Genomic DNA, 20601 nt, shown 5'->3' with positions numbered 1-20601 from the left:
TGGAACGTCACGCTCAGATATTTAAACGACGTGACTGCATCAAGCAGGATACTACCAACGCTGTATCCGAACATTGCGGCTTCGATTTCCCTATTCACCCAAATTAATTTACATTTTTCTACATTTAGCGCTAGCTGCCATCCATCACACAAACTAGAAATTTTGTCTAAGTCATCTTGTATCCTCCAACAGTCACTCAACTTCCACACTTTCTCGTACACCACAGCACCATCAGCAAACAACTGCAGATTGCTGCCCACAGTATCTGCCAGATCATTTATGTATATAGAGAATAATTGCGGTACTATCACACATCCCCTCGGGCACTCCTGACGATACCATCGTCTCTGATGAACACTCGTCGTCGTGGAGAACAAACTGGGTTCTATTACTTAAGAAGTCTTCGAGCCACTCACATATCTTAAACCTGTTCTGTATGCTCGGACCCTTGTTAACAGTCTGCAGCTGGGCACCGTGTCAAATGCTTTCCGGAAATCTAGAAAGACAGAATCTGCCTGTTGTCCTTCATCCACAGTTCGCAGTATATCATGTGAGAAAAGGGCAGTCTGAGTTTTGCAAGAGCGGTGCTTTCTAAAACTGTGCTGATACGTGTACATAAGGTTTTCAGTCTTTAGGAATTTTATTGTATTCGAACTAAGACTATGTTCTACGATTGTGCAGCAAACCAATGGTAAGGATATTGGCCTGTAATTTTGCGAGTCCGTTCTTCTACCCTTCATAGATACAGGAGTCACTTGTGCTTTTTTTCGTCGCTTGGGACATTGCGCTGGATGTGAGATGCGCGATAAATGCGAGGCAAGTAAGGGGGCAATGCCGTAAAGTACTCTTTGTAAAACCGAACTGGGATTCTATCCGGACCTTGGGACTTACTTGTTTTCAGCTCTTTCCGTTGCTTCTCTATGCCATGGATGTTATTACTACGTCGTCCGTCCAGGAATATGTGCGATAATCGCCGCGCGGGATTAAAAAAATGGTTCAAATGGCTCTGAGCACTATGGGACTTAACATCTGTGGTCATCAGTCCCCTAGAACTTAGAACTACTTAAACCTAACAAACCTAAGGACATCACACACATCCATGCCCGAGGCAGGATTCGAACCTGCAACCATAGCAGTCTCGCGGTTCCGGACTGAGCGCCTAGAACCGCTAGACCACCGCGGCCGGTCGCGCGGGATTAGCCGAGCGGTCTAGGGCGCTGCAGTCATGGACTGTACAGCTGGTCCCGGCGGAGGTTCGAGTCCTCCTTCGGGCATGGGTGTGTGTGTTTGTCCTTAGGATAATTTAGGTAAAGTAGTGTGTAAGCTTGGGGACTAATGACCTTAGCAGTTAAGTCCCATAGGATTTCACACACATTTTCTGTGCGATGATCAGATGATGGTATGTTTCTACGATTCTGCTGCGTGAACGCCAGTCGTTGTGGCCGACCGGTTCTAGGCGCCTTCAGTCCGGAACCGCGCTGCTGCTACGGTCGCAGGTTCGAATCCTGCCTCGGGCATGGGTGTGTGTGATGTCCTTAGGTTAGTTAGGATTAAGTAGTTCTAAGTCTAGGGGACTGATGACCTCAGATGTTAAGTCCCATAGTGCTTAGAGCCATTTGAACCATTTTTTGCTGCGTGAACGATTTCCTAAATGCGGAATTTAAAACTTCGTCTTTCGTTTTGCTTTCTTCTACTGCCACCTCAGATTGGTCAACGAGTGACTGGATGGAAACCTTAGACGTGCTTAGCGATTTTACATAGGACCAGAACTTTTGGAATCCCTGGATTGGTCGAGGTGGCCCTGTAACGTGGCCGCCTCAGTCACTTGATGTCAACCCGCTGGACTTTTCCTGTGGTGTCATCTGAAGAGTGTGATGTACGCAACCCCCGTGAAGTCAGCAGAAAACCTAGTGGCAAGGCTACATGCAGCGTGTGAGGTTGTTCGCACCATGCCCGGTATTTTTGAGCGAGTGAGGCACTCAATGATACGCAGATGTATGACGTGCTCAGACGCCAGAGGTAGGCACTTTGAGCACCTACTATAATTGTATTTAATTCGTAAGTGGTGAAAATATTTTTGCGGGGAGTAACATCAATCGGGGGAACTAATTTAAAGAGGTGAACAAAATATCTCGAGCGCAATGGAACATTTAGTTTTTAACGTTTGTTTCATATGTCATTTACTTTGTGCAATGTATATACACACATCAAAAAAGTTTTGCATGACCCCAGTTCCCAGATCTTCTGAAGACAGACGTTGACTGTGGATATTGTATCACAGACACAGTCCCTTTGACTGTTCAGAGATGTCACTAAACCCGCCCAAAGTTGTAAACAACCATGAATGAGCAGCGCCTATTAGAGGGAGGGGGTTCGACAGCCGATCAGTTCCACTCATTCCACCAGGAGGGAGGTACACGGCTCGTGTTGTCTGTAGTTCAACCATGCCTAGATGGTCAATACCGCGGTTCGATCGCGTCCCCATAGTTACTTTGGGCCAGGAAGGGCTCTCAACTAGGGAAGTGTCCAGGCGTCTCGGAGTGAATCAAAGCGATGTTGTTCGGACATGGAGGAGATACAGAGAGACAGGAACTATCGATGACATGCCTCGCTCAGGCTGTACAAGGGCTACTACTGCAGTGGACGACCGCTATCTACGGATTATGGCTCGGAGGAACCCCGACAGCATCGCCACCATGTTGAATAATGCTTTTAGTGCAGCCACAGGACGTCGTGTTACGACTCAAACTGTGCGCAATAGGCTGCATGATGCGCAACTTCACTCCGACGTCCATGGCGAGGTGCATCTTTGCAACCACGACACCATGCAAGCGCGGTACAGATGGACCCAACAACATGCCGAATGAACCGCTCAGAATTGGCATCACGTTCTCTTAACCGATAAGTGTCGCATATGCCTTCAACCAGACAATCGTCGGAGACGTGTTTAGAGGCAACCCGGTCAGGCTGAATGCCTTAAACTCACTGCCCAGCGAGTGCAGCAAGGTGGAGGTTCCCTGCTGTTTTTTGGGGGGGGGGGGGGGGGGGGGCATTATGTGGAGTCGATGTGCGCCGCTGGTGGTCATGCAAGGCGCCGTAACGGCTGTACGATACGTGAATGTCATCCTCCGACCGATAGTGCAACCATATCGGCAGCATACTGACGAGGCATTCGTCTTGATGGACGACAATTCGCGCCACCATCGTGCACATTTTGTGAATGACTTCCTTCCAGATAACTACATCGCTCGACTAGAGTGGCCAGCATGTTTTCCATGAACCCTATCGAACATGAGGCAACGGCCCTGCCACAGTGGATACACCGGTTCCCGTGAGATTACCGAAGTTAAGCGCTGTCGGGCGTGGCCGGCACTTGGATGGGTGACCATCCAGCCGCCATGCGCTGTTGCCATTTTTCGGGGTGCACTCAGCCTCGTGATGCCAATTGAGGAGCTAGTCGACCGAATACTAGCGGCTCCGGTCAAAGAAAACCATCATAACGACCGGGAGAGCGGTGTGCTGACCACACGCCCCCCCTATCCGCATCCTCAATGAGGATGACACGGCGGTCGGATGGTACCGATGGCCTGAAGACGGAGTGCCTTTTTTTTTATCGAACATGCCTGTGATTAAATTGAAAAGGGCTGTTTATGGACGACGTGACCCACCAACCACTCTGACGGATCTACGCCGAAACGCTGTTGAGGAGTGGGACAATCTGTACCAACAGTGCCTTGATGAACTTATGGACAGTATGCCACGACGAATACAGGCACGCATCAATGCAAGAGGGCGTGCTACTGGGTACTAGAGGTACCAGTGTGTACAGCAATCTGGACCACCACCTCTGAAGATCTTGCTGTATGGTGGTACAACGTGCAATGTGTGGTTTTCACGAGCAATAAAAAGGGAAATGATGTTTATATTGATCTCTATTCCAATTTTCTGTACATATTCCGGAACTCTCGGAACCGAGGTGATGCAAAACTTTTTTTGATGTGTGTGTTTTTCTGTACCGACGGAATAAATGGTAATGTACATTCCTTGGATCCTGCTTTCGGCTGCCCGCCACATCTACATCTACATCTACATCTACATCCATACTCCGCAAGCCACCTGACGGTGTGTGGCGGAGGGTACCCTGAGTACCTCTATCGGTTCTCCCTTCTATTCCAGTCTCGTATTGTTCGTGGAAAGAAGGATTGTCGCTATGCTTCTGTGTTTTTCTCTCTGATTTTATCCTCATGGTCTCTTCGCGAGATATACGTAGGAGGGAGCAATATACTGCTTGACTCTTCGGTGAAGGTATGTTCTTGAAACTTTAACAAAAGCCCGTACCGAGCTACTGAGCGCCTCTCCTGCAGAGTCTTTCACTAGAGTTTATCTATCATCTCCGTAACGCTTTCGCGATTACTAAATGATCCTGTAACAAAGAGCGCTGCTCTCCGTTGGATCCTCTCTATCTCTTCTATCAACCCTATCTGGTACGGATCCCACACTGCTGAGCAGTATTCAAGCAGCGGGCGAACAAGCATACTGTAACCTACATTCTTTTTTTTTCGGATTGCATTTCCTTAGGATTCTTCCAATGAATCTCAGTCTGGCATCTGCTTTACCGACGATCAACTTTATATGATCACTCCATTTTAAATCACTCCTAATGCCTACTCCCAGATAATTTATGGAATTAACTGCTTCCAGTTGCTGACCTGCTATTTTGTAGCTAAATGATAAGGGATCTATCTTTCTATGTATTCGCAGCACATTACACTTTTCTACATTGAGATTGAATTGCCATCCCCTGCACCATGCGTCAATTCGCTACAGATCCTCCTGCATTTCAGTACAGTTTTCCATTGTTACAACCTCTCGATACACCACAGCATCATCTGCAAAAAGCCTCAGTGAACTTCCGATGTCATCCACAAGGTCATTTATGTATATTGCGAATAGCAACGCTCCTACGACACTCCCCTGCGGCACACCTGAAATCACTCTTACTTCGGAAGACTTCTCTCCATTGAGAATGACATGCTGCGTTCTGTTATCTAGGAACTCTTCAATCCAGTCACACAATTGGTCTGATAATCCATATGCTCTTTCTTTGTTCATTAAACGACTGTGGGGAACTGTAACGAACGCCTTACGGAAGTCTAGAAACACGACGTCTACCTGGGAGCCCGTGCCTATGGCCCTCTGAGTCTCGTGGACGAATAGCGCGAGCTGGGTTTCACACGATCGTCTTTTTCGAAACCCATGCTGATTTCTACAGAGTAGATTTCTAGTTTCCAGAAAAGTCATTATACTCGAACATAATACGTGTTCCAAAATTCTACAACTGATCGACGTTAGAGATATAGGTCTATAGTTCTGCACATCTGTTCGAGGACCCTTCTTGAAAACGGGGATGACCTGTGCCCTTTTCCAATCCTACAGTGTCTACACGTATGGTTCCTCCCTGTTTCTTTGGATTCATGGTTCCTGTTCTTTAAATTCAATAAAGGCGCCGAATGTTTAAAGTTATTCATCTAATGCGGCCGACTGCCATACACTCAAGCGGAGTAGACGGCGATGGCTGCTGCCTGCGTAGGCTGACGTTCGCCCTCGCAATTTCGACGCTGTTGTTCTCTGCCTGCAGCACCCTGTATACTACACCGCACAACGTTAAATACTGTATAGAGTGTTCCGCGAGACAATACACTGCGGATAGAAGACCGTGTCCAACGCCGTCAGCCACCATGGCTACAGAGCATTGCATTCATAGCGCACACGACCTGTTCATTCAGCAGCTTGCTCCACTGGCGATCGTGGCAATCAGTCGCGATCACCGAATATCAAAAACATCAGGTCTCGACCTGTCCGAAGACAGTTATTTAGGTACATGATCGATAGGTCATTTGAACGATTATTTCATCGAAATGATGTGGAACGAGTCAGTTTACACGTTATGTATACGTGATTAGTGTTAACATCAATGAACGCATTATTTTTTTACTTCTACTCACGAAATTACACTTTATTCCTGGCTACCAGTTTTTAAGCAGAAATTCGTCAGCTGAATAGACGGATCTATTCAGGAGAAACGATTTTAAATTAGATTTAGAAACTGCTTCACTACCTGTCAGACATTTTATGTTATAGGGAAACTGATGAAAAACTTTTGTTGGTGCATACTGAACTCTGAGCAACTGACAGCTTTAACAGTGGAGCAACTGACAGCTTTAACAGTGGATAATAAAGGTCACTTTTCCCTCTAGTGCTGTAGATATGAACATCATTGCTCTTCTCAAATTGTGATGGATCACTTACGACAAATTTCACTGGCGAATAGATATATTGTGACGGCGTAGTTAAAATGCCTAGCTTCTTGAAGAGGTATCTACATGACGGCCGTGGGTGTACACCACATATTATTGTTACTGCTCGTTTTTGTGCAATCAGTACGTTCTTTCAGTTCTGTTCGTGCACAACGTCACGTCTGCTGCCGGAGGGGAGGCCTGGCCCTATAACTTTGTCGCTCGTCGTTGGTGACGTTGCCGTTAACAGGGTCCTAACCTATTTTGTTCCTCAAGACACCTACTACGTCCCCTCAATGTTTTTGGGTGCAATTCTGAAACACCCTGTATATCACTGCCTGAAAAAAAAGTGAAGCACCCTCAAGGGCAGGAGGAAACGAGATGAACGGAACTTCGCGGGTTGAGGGTGTGTGTGACGTTGTTTCAGTGATTACAAAATCGAGTCACATTTACACAGAACTTTGCAGTATGAGCCCAATTATCAGTATGAGGCTGGATACATGCACTGATTCGCTTGGGTAGGATATCATAAAGCCGTTTCATGCTATCTCGAGGCAATCTAGTCCACAACTTTTTGTAGCTGGTCCTTGGCATCTTAGATACTGACCCTGGGACAGAGTTCACGTCGAAGCTGTTCTCACACATATTCTACTGAGGATATAGCTGGTGATTTTATTGGTCGCGGGAGTGCCTCAACATCACACAGACGGTCCATAGAAAAACATGCCATGAGTGGACGAGCATTATCCTGTTGAAAAATGGTACCACGATACTGTCGCATGAGAGGTAACAAATGAGCTCGCAGGATGTCTGTGACGTCAATTGTGGCATCAGAGCTCCCTCAATCACTACAAGTCGTCACCAGAAGGCATACCAGCTGGCTCCCCACACCAGGATGCCACGAGTAACATGTTGTGCATCTCCAAAACAATGAAAGCATTGTCCCTGTCATTCGGTCACCACCATACTTACCAGCGATGGTCAACTGGGATAATCTCGAACCGCGAAGACCCACAACGGCGTCCCTTTCAAACTCCGCCAGGTGCAGTTAACACTATCTTATACGAATACGCGCCATCTCCATGTGCTCCACGAGGATCCCTCAGTATCTGTCGCTGTTTAAGTCCATTATATGCCGTATCAGGCATGGAAACAATTCTTAACACGAACAAGACTAATGTACTATAGTGGCCGTTGTGGGTGTCACAGAGAATTACGCTTCTATAATCACTTACATATCCGCCGATGGTGTGTACGTGACCGAGCGAGGTGGCGCAGTGGTTAGCACACTGGACTCGCATTCGGGAGGACGACGGTTCAAACCCGCGTCCGGCCACTCTAATTTAGGTTTTCCGTGATTTCCCGAAATCACTTAAGGCAAATCCCGGGATGGTTCCTTTGAAAGGGCGCGGCCGACTTCCATCCCCATCCTTCCCTAATCCGATGGGACCGATGACCTCGCTGTTTGGTCTCCTCCCTCAAACCAACAGACCAACCAATCTCTACCTCAAATTGTTCAGTTCAGTTCAGTGGTGCGTACGTACACAAAGTTTCGTTGACATCCGACCATGCGTTCTGGGTGCTTCAGTTGTTTTTCAGACGGTGTATAATTTAAGGGATTTGCAGCAATTAATAACAAAGTTCACAATAATGAAACTAGACGTAGGGATACATCCATGGAGAAGAACACAAGATCCCGCATCACAAAAGTACACATTGGTACAGGTCTGCCACTTTTGAAGTGTTTGCAAAAACAGACAATGTCTCATGGGATACCGCAATCACTGGTTATACAGTGTTACTTATAATCCGTCTTGATTGCAAAAATGTTTATTCACATGACCGGTTTCGGTTCCTCTAGAACCATCTTCAGATCTGAAACGATGATGATACTAATTTACTATTTCACAAATGCAAACCTTTTTCATCCTATCCGATCAACATGAAATGTACCAGAACATACCTGTAATTTCGGTTACAGGAGTAACCCGTCCACCCACAGCAACCTTCACATGCTACGTCACATAAAATTGGTTGGCAGAATGCACGTCATTTATATTTATTATAAAACTATTACCGACAGGTGGCGTCTGGTACATTTGTTACATTACATATGCACAAACTGTATTAAGTAGATTTTTGTAACTTACTTATATCACTAAAAACACTTAATTTAAATCTATAGATGTCAAGGTTAAAATTTGTACTTCTCAAAATTAAAATACACAATAAAATTATCATTTGTGTATGATCTAAAACAAAGGGCGATTTGTATATCCATGGCGCTGGTGTAGACTTGTTTTCCTCCATGGTCTGCTTCCGTGGTTCCCATTATTTTGGTGTTGTGCAGCGAGCCGTTCAGTCGTCTGATGTCCATCAAAAAAATGCTTCAAATGGCTCTGAGCACTATGGGACTCAACTTCTGAGGTCATCAGTCCCCTAGAACTTAGAACTACTTAAACCTAACTAACCTAAGGACATCACACACATCCATGCCCGAGGCAAGATTCGAACCTGCGACCGTAGCCGTCGCGCGGTTCCAGACTGTAGCGCCTAGAACCGCTCGGCCACATATGTCCATCGCCGTGGGCAAGAAGGCCATGCAGGAGAGCCCCGTCACCGACGTTAGGCGCTGTACGCATCCTCCAACCGTCTCATCATGCACCGTCTCTCATCCCTCGGCCCGGACTTCTACACGCAACAGTAATCATCTCAGTAAGTTGTCATAAATACTAAAATAGGCGTTATGATTGAACACGCTGTGCTCGTTGAGGATTAAATCCGGATCTTTCTTTTTCTGGATGTATGTTTCAACTTCTTCCAAAATGTTAAGAAACCGTCCCTTATGAGCTCTTTGTAGGATGTCTAAATTTTGTTCAGTGTTCGTGACAGTGCTTTAAGGCAGCCACATGCGCCCCAAACGCTGTTTTGTGTTGAGAGCAAGTGTGCTCCCAGAATCAGGTTTCAAAGTTCCTACCAGTCTGCCCTATATATTGTTTACAGCAATCATCACATTTGATCTTATATACACCTGAATCCTGAAACGTATTCCTACTATTACATATTTTGTGCCGGAGCTTCAATTTTAGCGTGTTATTTGTTCGGAACCCTATTTTAACGCCGGATTTACGAAGTGGACAGTGGAAGAATTACAGATAAGATTAGAAGATGCCTTCGTAAATCCGACTTCAAAATAGGGTTCCGAACAAATAACAAGCTAAAATTGAAGCTCCGGCACAAAATATGTAATAGTAGGAATAAATTTAAGGATTCAGGTGTATGTAAGATCAAATGTGATGTTTGCTGTAGACAATGAATAGGGCAGACTGGTAGGAACTTTGAAACCAGATTCTGGGAGCACACCTGCTCTCAACACAAAACAGCGTTTGGAGCGCATGTGGCTGCCTTAAAGCACTGTCACGAACATTGAACAAAATTTAGACATCCTACAAAGAGCTCATACGGGACGGTTTCTTAACATTTTGGAAGAAGTTGAAACATACACCCACAAAAAGAAAGAGCCGGATTTAATTCTCAACGAGCACAGCGAGTTCAATCATAACGCCTATTTTAGTATTTATGACGACTTACTGAGATGATCACTGTTGCGTGTGGAAGTCCGGGCCGAAGGATGAGAGATGGTGCATGATGAGACGGCAGGAGGATGCGTACAGCGCCTAACGTCGGGCCGGTCGGAGTGGCCGAGCGGTTCTAGGCGCTGCAGTCTGGAACAGTGCGACCGCTACGGCCGCAGGTTCGAATCCTGCCTCGGGCATGGATGCGTGTGTTGTCCTTAGGTTAGTTAGGTTTAAGTAGTTCTAAGTTCTAGGGGACTGATGACCTCAGAAGTTAAATCCCATATTGCTCAGAGCCATTTGAACCATTTGAACCTAACGTCGGTGACGGAGCCCTCCTGCACGGCCCTCTTACCCACGACGATGGACATCAGACGACTGAACGTCTCGCGGCACAACACCGAAATAACGGGAACCACGGAAGCAGACCATGGAGGAAAACAAGTCTACACCAGTGCCATGGATATACAAATCGCCCTTTGTTTTAGATCATACACAAATGATAATTTTATTGTGTATTTTAATTTTGACAACTACAGATTTTAACCTTGACATCTATAGGTTTTAATTAGGTGTTTTTAGAGATAAAAGTAAATTACAAAAATCTACTTAATACAGTATGTGCATATGTAATGTAACAAATGTTCCAGACGCCACCTGTCGGTAATAGTTTTATAATTGATATAAATGACGTGCATTCTGCCAACCAATTTTATGTGACGTAGCATGTGAAGGTTGCTGTGGGTGGACGGGTTACTCCTGTAACCGAAATTGCAGATATGTTCTGGTACATTTGATGTTGATCAGATAGGATGAAAAAGGTTTGCATTTGTGAAATAGTAAATTAGTATCATCATCGTTTCAGATCCGAAGATGGTTTTAGAGGAACCGAAACCGGTCATGTGAATAAACATTTTTGCAATCACGAGGGATGATAAGTAACAAACTTTTGAAGTGAGCTTGACGAAGAGCAACTGAGTTAGTGAAATATTGAGTAGAATGAAGTGGAGTGGTTGTGTGTGTGTGTGTGTGTGTGTGTGTGTGTGTGTGTGTGTGTGTGTGTGTGTTAGTCTCTCTCTCTCTCTCTCTCTCTCTCTCTAGAAGTGATGATAAGATATACAGAAGAATTAGAAAATGATTTTTTCAATGTGATATGCATATTCTGTGTATTCTGTAACTCTCTGGAAGTTAGTTGTTTATATCATTGTAAAAAATGATAAAATAGCGAATAATAATAATAGCGTACGACTCAATAGATAGGGCCTAACAATTCCAAATTTTACAAGCGAGGAGACTAGATCCCAAAATTCGAGAACTCGTAAAACAAACGCTAACTGGCAAGAAATATAAAGTGAGATTTATTGGGAAATTTTCAAAACACTTTGACGTTCAGACAGGTGCGAGATACGGAGATGGACTCCTACCTACTCTGTTCAACGTAGTCCTCGAAAAGGTTATGGAAGAATGGAAGAAAGAACTCAAGAAACGTGGGTTTTGGAAGCTATTCCTACTTGGCTTTTCCACGAACAACCTCTACATACCATACCTCGTGTTTACAGACGAACTGGCGATATCTACAACAGGTGAAGAGACTGCCGTAAAACTGCTCGAGATACTTAAAGAATGTGTAGAAAATGTAGGGTTACAATTCTCATTCGAAAAGACTGAATTCTTATGTTCAAATATAGAATGACGAGCCTGAAAACAACATACAGTGAAATCAGCTGGATCTCGCTCATTAAATACCTCTGAGAATTTGACAGACCTTGAAAAAATCTAACAGCAAAGTCGCCTTAAAAAATTTGAAAGAGTATTAGGGTTAGTCGAAAACCGCTACAACAAAAACTCCATGTCAAGATGGACAAAAATTTGGCACTACAACACAGTCATAAAACCAACAGTCCTTTACGGAAGCGAAACACTGACACTTAACAGAAAACATGAACTTGAAGAAAAAAATTAAAAAGAGAGAGAGACCGCTTATTAGGAAAGTTTTGAGAGCAAGACATACCTAAGACGGTTACAGGTTGCAATAAATCAAACAATAGAAAAATTTCAAACCTCTAAACTGGCATTAAGAAAAGGCGAATGGAAAAGTCTTTGGTCATCTCAACAGATTATCAGAAAAGCAGTTGACAAAAAGGGTAATAGACGATGTGATATCACTTGGCTGAATGAAATTCGAAATGACCTCAAAAACGCTAATATAAGATCAACCGACATTTGAGATAAAGACGCCTTCAGACACATAGTAGATAAATGGGAAGTAGTATCAGAGCAACCAAAACAAAAGCAGTACAGATCGAAGTGGTCGGAAGAACGTAAACAAGCCAAACAAACCTTCTCGGAAAGAATGAATGCCTACTGGTCAACAAGAAGAACCTAAGGAAAATTTGACTGAGGTGTTTGCTTAACGTCATCCATTTATTGGGAGAATTCGCAAATAATAATGATAATTATTATTATTATTGTTATTATCATTAATACTGAAAAGGGACTTCAGCATATATTTAACATACTCTTTGAAATCTCTGCATCGTCTACCAGCCATTTTTAAAACATAACTACGCACAACGTCAAAAATGTTTCACCGTCTACACAGAAAATGTTCGAACAAAGAATTTATCAGTATCATATTTCCGAGAAAAGATACGCCCTTCATCACATAGCATTAATTAAGCTCGTTATGCTTCTTGAGTAACTTATTTTTCTTCTCCTGTAGTATCTCGTTAAATAGGTTTTATTCCGTTCAAAAATGGTTCAAATGGCTCTGAGCACTATGGGAGTCAACTGCTGAGGTCATTAGTCCCCTAGAACTTAGAACTAGTTAAACCTAACTAACCTAAGGACATCACAAACATCCATGCCCGAGGCAGGATTCGAACCTGCGACCGTAGCGGTCTTGCGGCTCCAGACTGCAGCGCCTTTAACCGCACGGCCACTTCGGCCGGCGTTTTATTCCGTGCTCTTGTACTTAGGCCAATGTACTGCATTTGATTTTTTTATCTATTCTAAACACAATGGAAGCTCAAACAAAAATTCAGACTTGACCTTTCAGCAAAAAATTATACGTCATCCCAGTCTATGTAACAACATAGTCAAAATTCTTGCAGTACTCGCTTTAGGGCAAAGAAATATACCTGCAGAACATTTTAGGAATGGGTAATTACTGTAAACTAATTTTTTATAACTATGATTATCAAACTAAATTACTTGTCCATTTTAACAGTATCTTACCACAAACAGTTGCTTCCAAATATTTCCCCATTCTCGTAGAACCAACGTAACTTCTCTGACGACTGGATCCTCCAGTGGTATCACTGACTCGAAGAGCCTACAAACAAGAAAAATATCTGATATAGCATTATGTTAACTGGTGACAGAGTTTACAGTAATCAGTGTAGCTAGCACTCGTTTCCAGTGGTCACTTGCAGTGTGGAACACGCCAAGTCTTATGAAGTCCTTACGACAATTAATGCGGAATGTGACTGGGTCAAAAGCATAAAAATCAGTTACAGCATTACAAAGTGACATAACATTTCGTCGTTTTTTTTTTGAAAATGTGCCTTTATTTACAAGGTTTTGCTATACGTATGTATGTGTTGTGTAATATACATTTTAGGTCATCGCTAGACAGATGACATACTCGATACCAAAAGCAATCCTTTAGTTCCTAATCGTATTCGCGATAAATTTCACGAGGTAGTTCAGCTCGATCAGCACCGACATGCTTCTCGACCGATCCTCATGCCTCATGACAGGGATTTGCAAAGGAACATTACTTTTCTGTTTATTTTATCTGTAGCCTCTCATGTAATGCAAAGTATGTTGTTTTTCACTTTGCTTTCAAATTTACTTGGCAGTTTGATCACGGATTCTGCCTTGTACATCGTTGTATCTCTTTCGTCAATTCAGTTTTGCAACGAAAAAAAAAATGGCTCTGAGCACTATGGGACTTAACATCTGTCGTCATCAGTCCCCTAGAACTTAGAACTACTTAAACCTCACTAACCTAAAGACATCACAAACACCCATGCCCGAGGCAGGATTCGAACCTGCGACCGTACCAGTCGCGCGGTTCCGGACTGAAGCGCCTAGAACTACTCGGCCACCGCGGCCGGCCAGCTTTGCAACGGGCTTTCAGTTTTAAATACCATTACAGAATCGCTCGCATACGCAATAATCTTTTGCGGAGATCTTATCATACTTACAAGTACAAACACAGAAACTGCAACCAGTCGTTTATACCATTAACTAGTTTTCGAACCTTTTTTAGGCTTATCTTCAGATGGGGCACCTGGAAGCTACGTATATGTTTATTTCCATAGCGTGTTACTGTGTAATGGGGCCTATATTGTCGCTAACTAGTACCCAGCATAACGCTATGGAAATAAATAAATGGCTCTGAGCACTATGGGACTTAACTTCTAAGGTCATCAGTCCCCTAGACCTTAGAACTACTTAAACCTAACTAACTTAAGGACATCACACACATCCATGCCCGAGGCAGCATTCGAACCTGCGGCCGTAGCGGTCGCGCGGTTCCAGACTGAAGCGCCTAGAACCGCTCGTCCACTCCGACCGGCTGGAAATAAACAAACGTGTAACTTCCATGTGCATCAGCTGAAGACGATTGTGAAGAGGTTCGGAAACTACTTAACGGAATAAATCAATATTAGTTGCAGTTTTTCGTATTTGTTACTCAGTAGATAGTCACGAGTTCTAGAACATCCGTAATGGATGCGCGTAAATCTTACAAGTCTTCCAGCGTAACTTATCTTCACAGAAGTTATTTTTAAATTTCACAGAAGACAACGGCAGGAAATGAAAGGAATTAGACTTCATTGACGTCACTCCAAAATAAAATTTCACATAAACAGGACAAGAAGTAAGGATGTTAGTAAAAGTTACTGCAGATACCAACAAAATGGACATTATAAAAATTAAGTATGAAGATCTGCAAGATTAGACTGGTACTATAGTCGTGTATAGCCACATTCGGTTCAAGAACTTTCCTACAAAACTAAAAAGATTCGTGTATCATAAGGATTACATGTTTATGCATTCTGTGTCAACAATAATATCTTCGAGACGGTTAGCCAAAAGTAAAAGTATTGGTACAAAATCGTATACAGAACTAAGCCATTTAAGCGTAGTTCAATGAGAATTTGCAAAATTTTGAAATGCTGATAATGACGAGTGTCGACTGCTGTCTATTCTTCTTGTCTGTGATGACGGATTTCAAAAACTGGAAATAAGTCTCATGCACCCATCCGACTTTTCAGTGTTAGTATAACTGAAATAACTGCGCGAGTCACAAAGGATTACGGAAACAGTTCAGTCTGATTAGTTCGAGAAACAACAAAATTACAGTTGATGAAGTTCAGTTTCCATTTCTCGAAGTTAAATGTACAAACTTTAATTCTCTCTCTATCACATACACACACAATAGGATATATACGCGAGGTTAGATTGAACCGTATGCCTCGCTGTACGTCGGTGAGTGAATCTATTGCTTTTGTCGTCAGCGCTCAGATTAATGAACTATTCGAGCAGACCCACCGCCCGCAGGAAGAATTTTAATCACTGCCATGTTTCCCCCATCGAATTCGATCTCTGTAGAAGTCCCCTCCAGACATATCCGTACGAGGGATGAAGTGAGTCACTCGACGTCGCAGTTAATTAAATGAAGCGACTTCAGCCAACAACTACACGAGGAAGTATTTCGACTTGCGGAGGCCGATTTCTAGACTACTGTACTACAAGTAATACGCCGATCAAGCACTTTTAGTAAATTTTTAACTAAAAAACAACGGGATTAAAGGCAAAAGAGCGGAATTTTTCGAGTTCGTCGAATCTTTTTAGGCCAACTACAAAAAAGGTTTCCAGGGAAATCAGCCGACAAATCTCTACCAAGCGAGATAGTGCAGTGGTTAAGGTACTAGGCTCACACTAGTGACAATCAGGTTTGATATCGTCGTCCACACATTCTGCTTCAGCTGTAGCTGGTTTCCATAAGTCACTTAAAAGTGAATCAGAGGTGAACCATGGATAAGATTGCGGCTACTTCCAACAGATTCAAACTGAGCTAGTGCGCCATCTCCAGTTACTGCGCTGTCGACAAGAGGATAATTTCTATGCTTCCTGCGGTAGCGTTCTCGCTTCCCACGCCCGGCTTCCCGGGTTCGATTCCCGGCGGGGTCAGGGATTTTCTCTGCCTCGTGATGGCTGGGTGTTGTGTGATGTCCTTAGGTTAGTTAGGTTTAAGTAGTTCTAAGTTCTAGGGGACTGATGACCATAGATGTTAAGTCCCATAGTGCTCAGAGCCATTTGAACCATCTATGCTTCCTTCTCCGATGATGCCAGCTGAATATGCGAAAAAATTGCAATCGAGAGGAGGGCTGTTAGTGTGCATCCTGTCTTTATTTGGAACACTCACTGCAGCTAGTTGCATTCTGTCATAAATTCCAAATGGCCTTAATTATGTGAATAAATTTCTGAAGTTTGTCGTGGATGCCATTTCCTAAGGCTTTTTCAACAACGCTTGTTCTTTGAAAACGAGATCACAGCGGTGAAATTATAGTCTGGGTCACTCTCATAGTATCAATAAAACTCAGCTGTGACCGACCAGCTTCTGTTCTTTCGGTGGTTTGTCACGCAGCTGATACCAGCACACAGCGCTACTGAGGCACAATTTTACCTACAGTTGTCCATAAGTGTACACCGGCGCTGAAACCAGAATACCAGTCGCGATCTAACACTGGAAGGAAGAATACAGTTAAACATCTCGTCGACGTCCTGTTCAGTTGAGGCTGAGCGCCAAACGGATTTTGAGAAGGAAGAGGGCAGCAATATTCTGGGGCGTTTTAAAGAAAGTACTCCGACTTTTGCTTAAAGTGATGTAGGGAAACGATGGGAAATGGATACCAGGATGACTAAAAGATCTGATTCCCATTCCTCTCAAACATGAGTCCAATGTCTTCATTACGGAACCAACTCGCTCGGTCACAAACGCTTGCCAACTGCTTCTTGTGAACCCCCCAAAAATATGACTTCTTGTCATTTTTATTGGAGAGCAGTTCAATTCTTTTCCCTGCGTTTATCCCGTATCTTCACAGGGTCGGTATGTTAATGATTGGATTTGGAAATCCAGAAGGTTATCGGATGCCTTTCCTGTCGCCACCCATTTCTAACCCGGGACAGAATTTGTGTACGCCAACTGTCTGTGTCTGGTGTTTCCTCATGTGAAAGTGTGCGAACGTTTTCTAAATGTTCGCGAATCATATACCTGAGGCGGTACTGGTTCTAGCACGGTGTTTACCTAGCCGGATGTGGGGCAAACGCCTAAAACCACATCCAGGCTGGCCGGCACACTGGCCCTTGTCATTAGTCCGCTGGGCGGATTCGACCCCAGGATCGGCGCGCCTCTCTGAATGCCGTAAGCGCTGCGCTAACGCGTGGCGCTATCCGGGAGAGTATACGAGGAACGTGGGTCCCCGACCACATGACACTATAATGCGGCGCGAGCACACACACACACACACACACACACACACACACACACATACACACACGACCGATGACAGAAATCGAAGACATACAGCAAGCTTCAAGATGTCAATATAAATGGAGCCTATCTAGACTTATAAGAGGCAACGAGTATATACGTGATCACAACTAGACACAGACTACCTACGCCACAGCACGGTAAATGGGACAACAGAGATTCAAATATTGATTCGGAAACAGATGAACATGGAGACACGGATGATGACAGGAACACATCAGCGTTACCAGGTATAGATACATATACTGCATAGTAGCAGATTACGCGACTGCAACAACATTGCAAGTAATGTATACATGAATTTAAATAAATAGGCCTAAGTAATAAAAAAATAAAACAACGAATTTTCTTGTTTGTACAAAGTGAAACAAGTAATTCTTTAGTTCTTCGAGACATTGTTTTCAAACATGTAATTGCGTAATATGTAAATTGTACAAGATGCAAACTGAAAAACATGTTTATAATACTATCCATAAAAACACATACGCAGTATAACAAGACTCCAGTACAGAAACATGAACGCACAACATTAATAAGAAGTGCCCTTCGGGCAGCAGAGGCTCGAGATCACCTCTCCGAGGCTCCTCTCCCCTTATGGCGCGGGCAGATGGAGAAAGTAATTGTAATAACAGATAGTACTCTCATGTGTCATAAACAAACCATATGGAGCTAACCTCGTGACACACACACAAACACACACACACAAAGACACACACACACGTACACACGTACACACACACACACACACACACACACACACACACAAAGCCACACACACACACACACACACACACACACACACACACACACACACGTACACACACACACACACACACACACACACACACACACAAAGCCACACACACACACGTACACACGTACACACACACACACACACACACACACACACACACACACACACACACACGTACACACACACACACATACACACACACACACACACACACACACACACACACACACATACATACTCATACATATACACATATAATTCAGGTGAGAGAAGCTCGAATTGTTTACCGAAGCCCTCTTACTTGAAATAGCCAGGTACCTAAATCTTTCTTTTCGTCTATTTTCTTCTTCTTAAGAATACAGCAAAATTTGTTTTCCTTTTCTAAAATGTACTTTATGTGTCACATATTTTTAATTAACAATGTAATTATGTAAAAGACAAAAAAAAAAACAGCAGTGAGAGAAGCTATAGAAAAAGATAGAGAGTCTGCTTCTGCAACTTTTTACTAGTTTTTAGTAGCAAAAGGCCCACCATGGTTACCAAGGCGGTGGGTAACTCTGTAATGTCAATAAGTAAATGCCGCGCGAGGTAGCCGCGCGGTCAGAGGCGCCTTGCCACGGTTGGCGCGGCTCTCCCCGTCGGAAATTCGAGTGCTCCCTCGGGCATGTGTGTGCGTGTTGTCCTTAGCGTTCGTTAGTTTAAGTTAGATTAAGTAGTATGTAAGCCTATGAACCGACGGCCTCAGCTGTTTGGTCCCATAGGAACTTACCACAAATTTCAATAAATAAATAAATAAATATCCGGCCGGGCCTGTCTAGGTGAGTGACACGCCAATTTTCAGTTTCTCACAGTACTGCTAATAGATTAAATCCCAAAATTCTAAACTACTTTAGGATATTTAGACCCATCCACTGACTACATTGAAAAATTTGTGTTGGTAATACAGAAACCACGGTCTTCGGAGGACCTTACCTCAAATGTAACTTTTCTAACAGATTTTCGTTATTTAAAACTTCGAACGCTCTCTACAAATGTTAACAACTCTTCGTGGGCGGCAGTCGGTCGTATAGAGCGCACTGGGCTTATGATTAGGTGAGAGGCAAGTTGGCCAGTATTTTGTGGCAGCGCGTCGGAGTGGAAGAAGGCGGGGGCGGAGCTTGTGCCACCAGCTGCAGAAAGTTAGCCGCACAAAGTTGCGCGCTGCCCAGCCTGCATTATTAACTACGTGCCGCGCTCCCAGAGGGCTAAAACGGAGGCGGCCGCCTTACTCAACACTACAGCAAGCAAGTGCACACACTAATATAATTGCATGAATGTTCGTCACGGTTTTTAGCAAATGATGTCTATCATAAGTGCAACCAGTACAGGTGGTAAACTTCCTTAGATACGGCTAAGGTAAAATTACATATGTAAACTCGGTGGCTTATCGTCCTAGTAAAACACCAAGCCATCACAGTTTGAGAAGAATAGTGATATCCGTAGCTACAACACTAGAAATAAAAGATGACCCCCGTTACTCATTACTAAAGCTGTCGGTGGCTCAGAAGGGAGTGAAATTAGTAACCACGTAAATATTTGAACATCTGTCCAACAAAACCATGTCTGAAAGCCTATAATCGTTTCTTCTGAACATCTTCTATGCCAAAGACAAATTTTTAATTAAAAAATAGTGTCAAGTTTCACTAAAAACCGTAATGAAAGAGTATCATCAGTTTCATTAGATGTAGTAAAGACTAATACACTACTGGCCATTAAAATTTCTACACCACAAAGACGTGCTATAGACGCGAAATTTAACCAACAGGAAGAAGATGCTGTGACATGGATATGATTAGCTTTTAAGAGCATTCACACAAGGTTGGCGCCGGTGGCGACACCTACAACGTGCTGACATGAGGAAAGTTTCCAACTGATTTCTCATACACAAACAGGAGTTGACCGACGTTGCCTGGTGAAACGTTGTTGTGATGCCTCGTGTAAGGAGGAGAAATGCGTACCATCACGTTTTCGACTTTGATAAAGGTCGAATTGTAACTTATCGCGATTGCGGTTTATCGTATCGCGACATTGCTGCTCGCATTGGTCGAGATCCAATGACTGATAGCAGAATATGGAATCGCTGGGTGCAGGAGGGTAATACGGAACGCCGTGATGGATCCCAACGGCCTTGTATCACTAGCAGTCGAGATGACAGGCATCTTATCCACATGGCTGTAACGGATCGTGCAGCCACGTCTCGATCCCTAAGTCAACAGATGGGGACGTTTGCAAGACAACAACCATCTGCACGAACAGTTCGACGACGTTTGCAGCAGCATGGACTATCAGTACGGAGACCATGGCTGCGGTTACCCTTGACGCTGCATCACAAACGGGAGCGCCTGCAATGGTGTAATCAACAACGAACCT

At 43.8% G+C, this 20601-nt stretch overlaps 1 protein-coding gene across 1 annotated transcript in view; it reads right to left on the bottom strand.

Moving 5' to 3' along the window:
- The window catches only part of LOC124555196 (dedicator of cytokinesis protein 3), a 448693-nt gene extending 435498 nt beyond the window's left edge, over window positions 1-13195 (bottom strand). Inside the window, exon 1 of the mRNA XM_047129040.1 lies at window positions 13109-13195. The gene's annotated coding sequence lies outside the window, so the exon portion shown is untranslated. The remainder of the gene's footprint in view (window positions 1-13108) is intronic.
- Between the last annotated feature and the right edge of the window lie 7406 nt (window positions 13196-20601).

This window comes from Schistocerca americana, chromosome X, assembly GCF_021461395.2.
Source record: "Schistocerca americana isolate TAMUIC-IGC-003095 chromosome X, iqSchAmer2.1, whole genome shotgun sequence".
Taxonomy (NCBI): Eukaryota; Metazoa; Arthropoda; class Insecta; order Orthoptera; family Acrididae; genus Schistocerca; species Schistocerca americana.
This window is presented reverse-complemented; position numbering and strand designations above follow the sequence as displayed.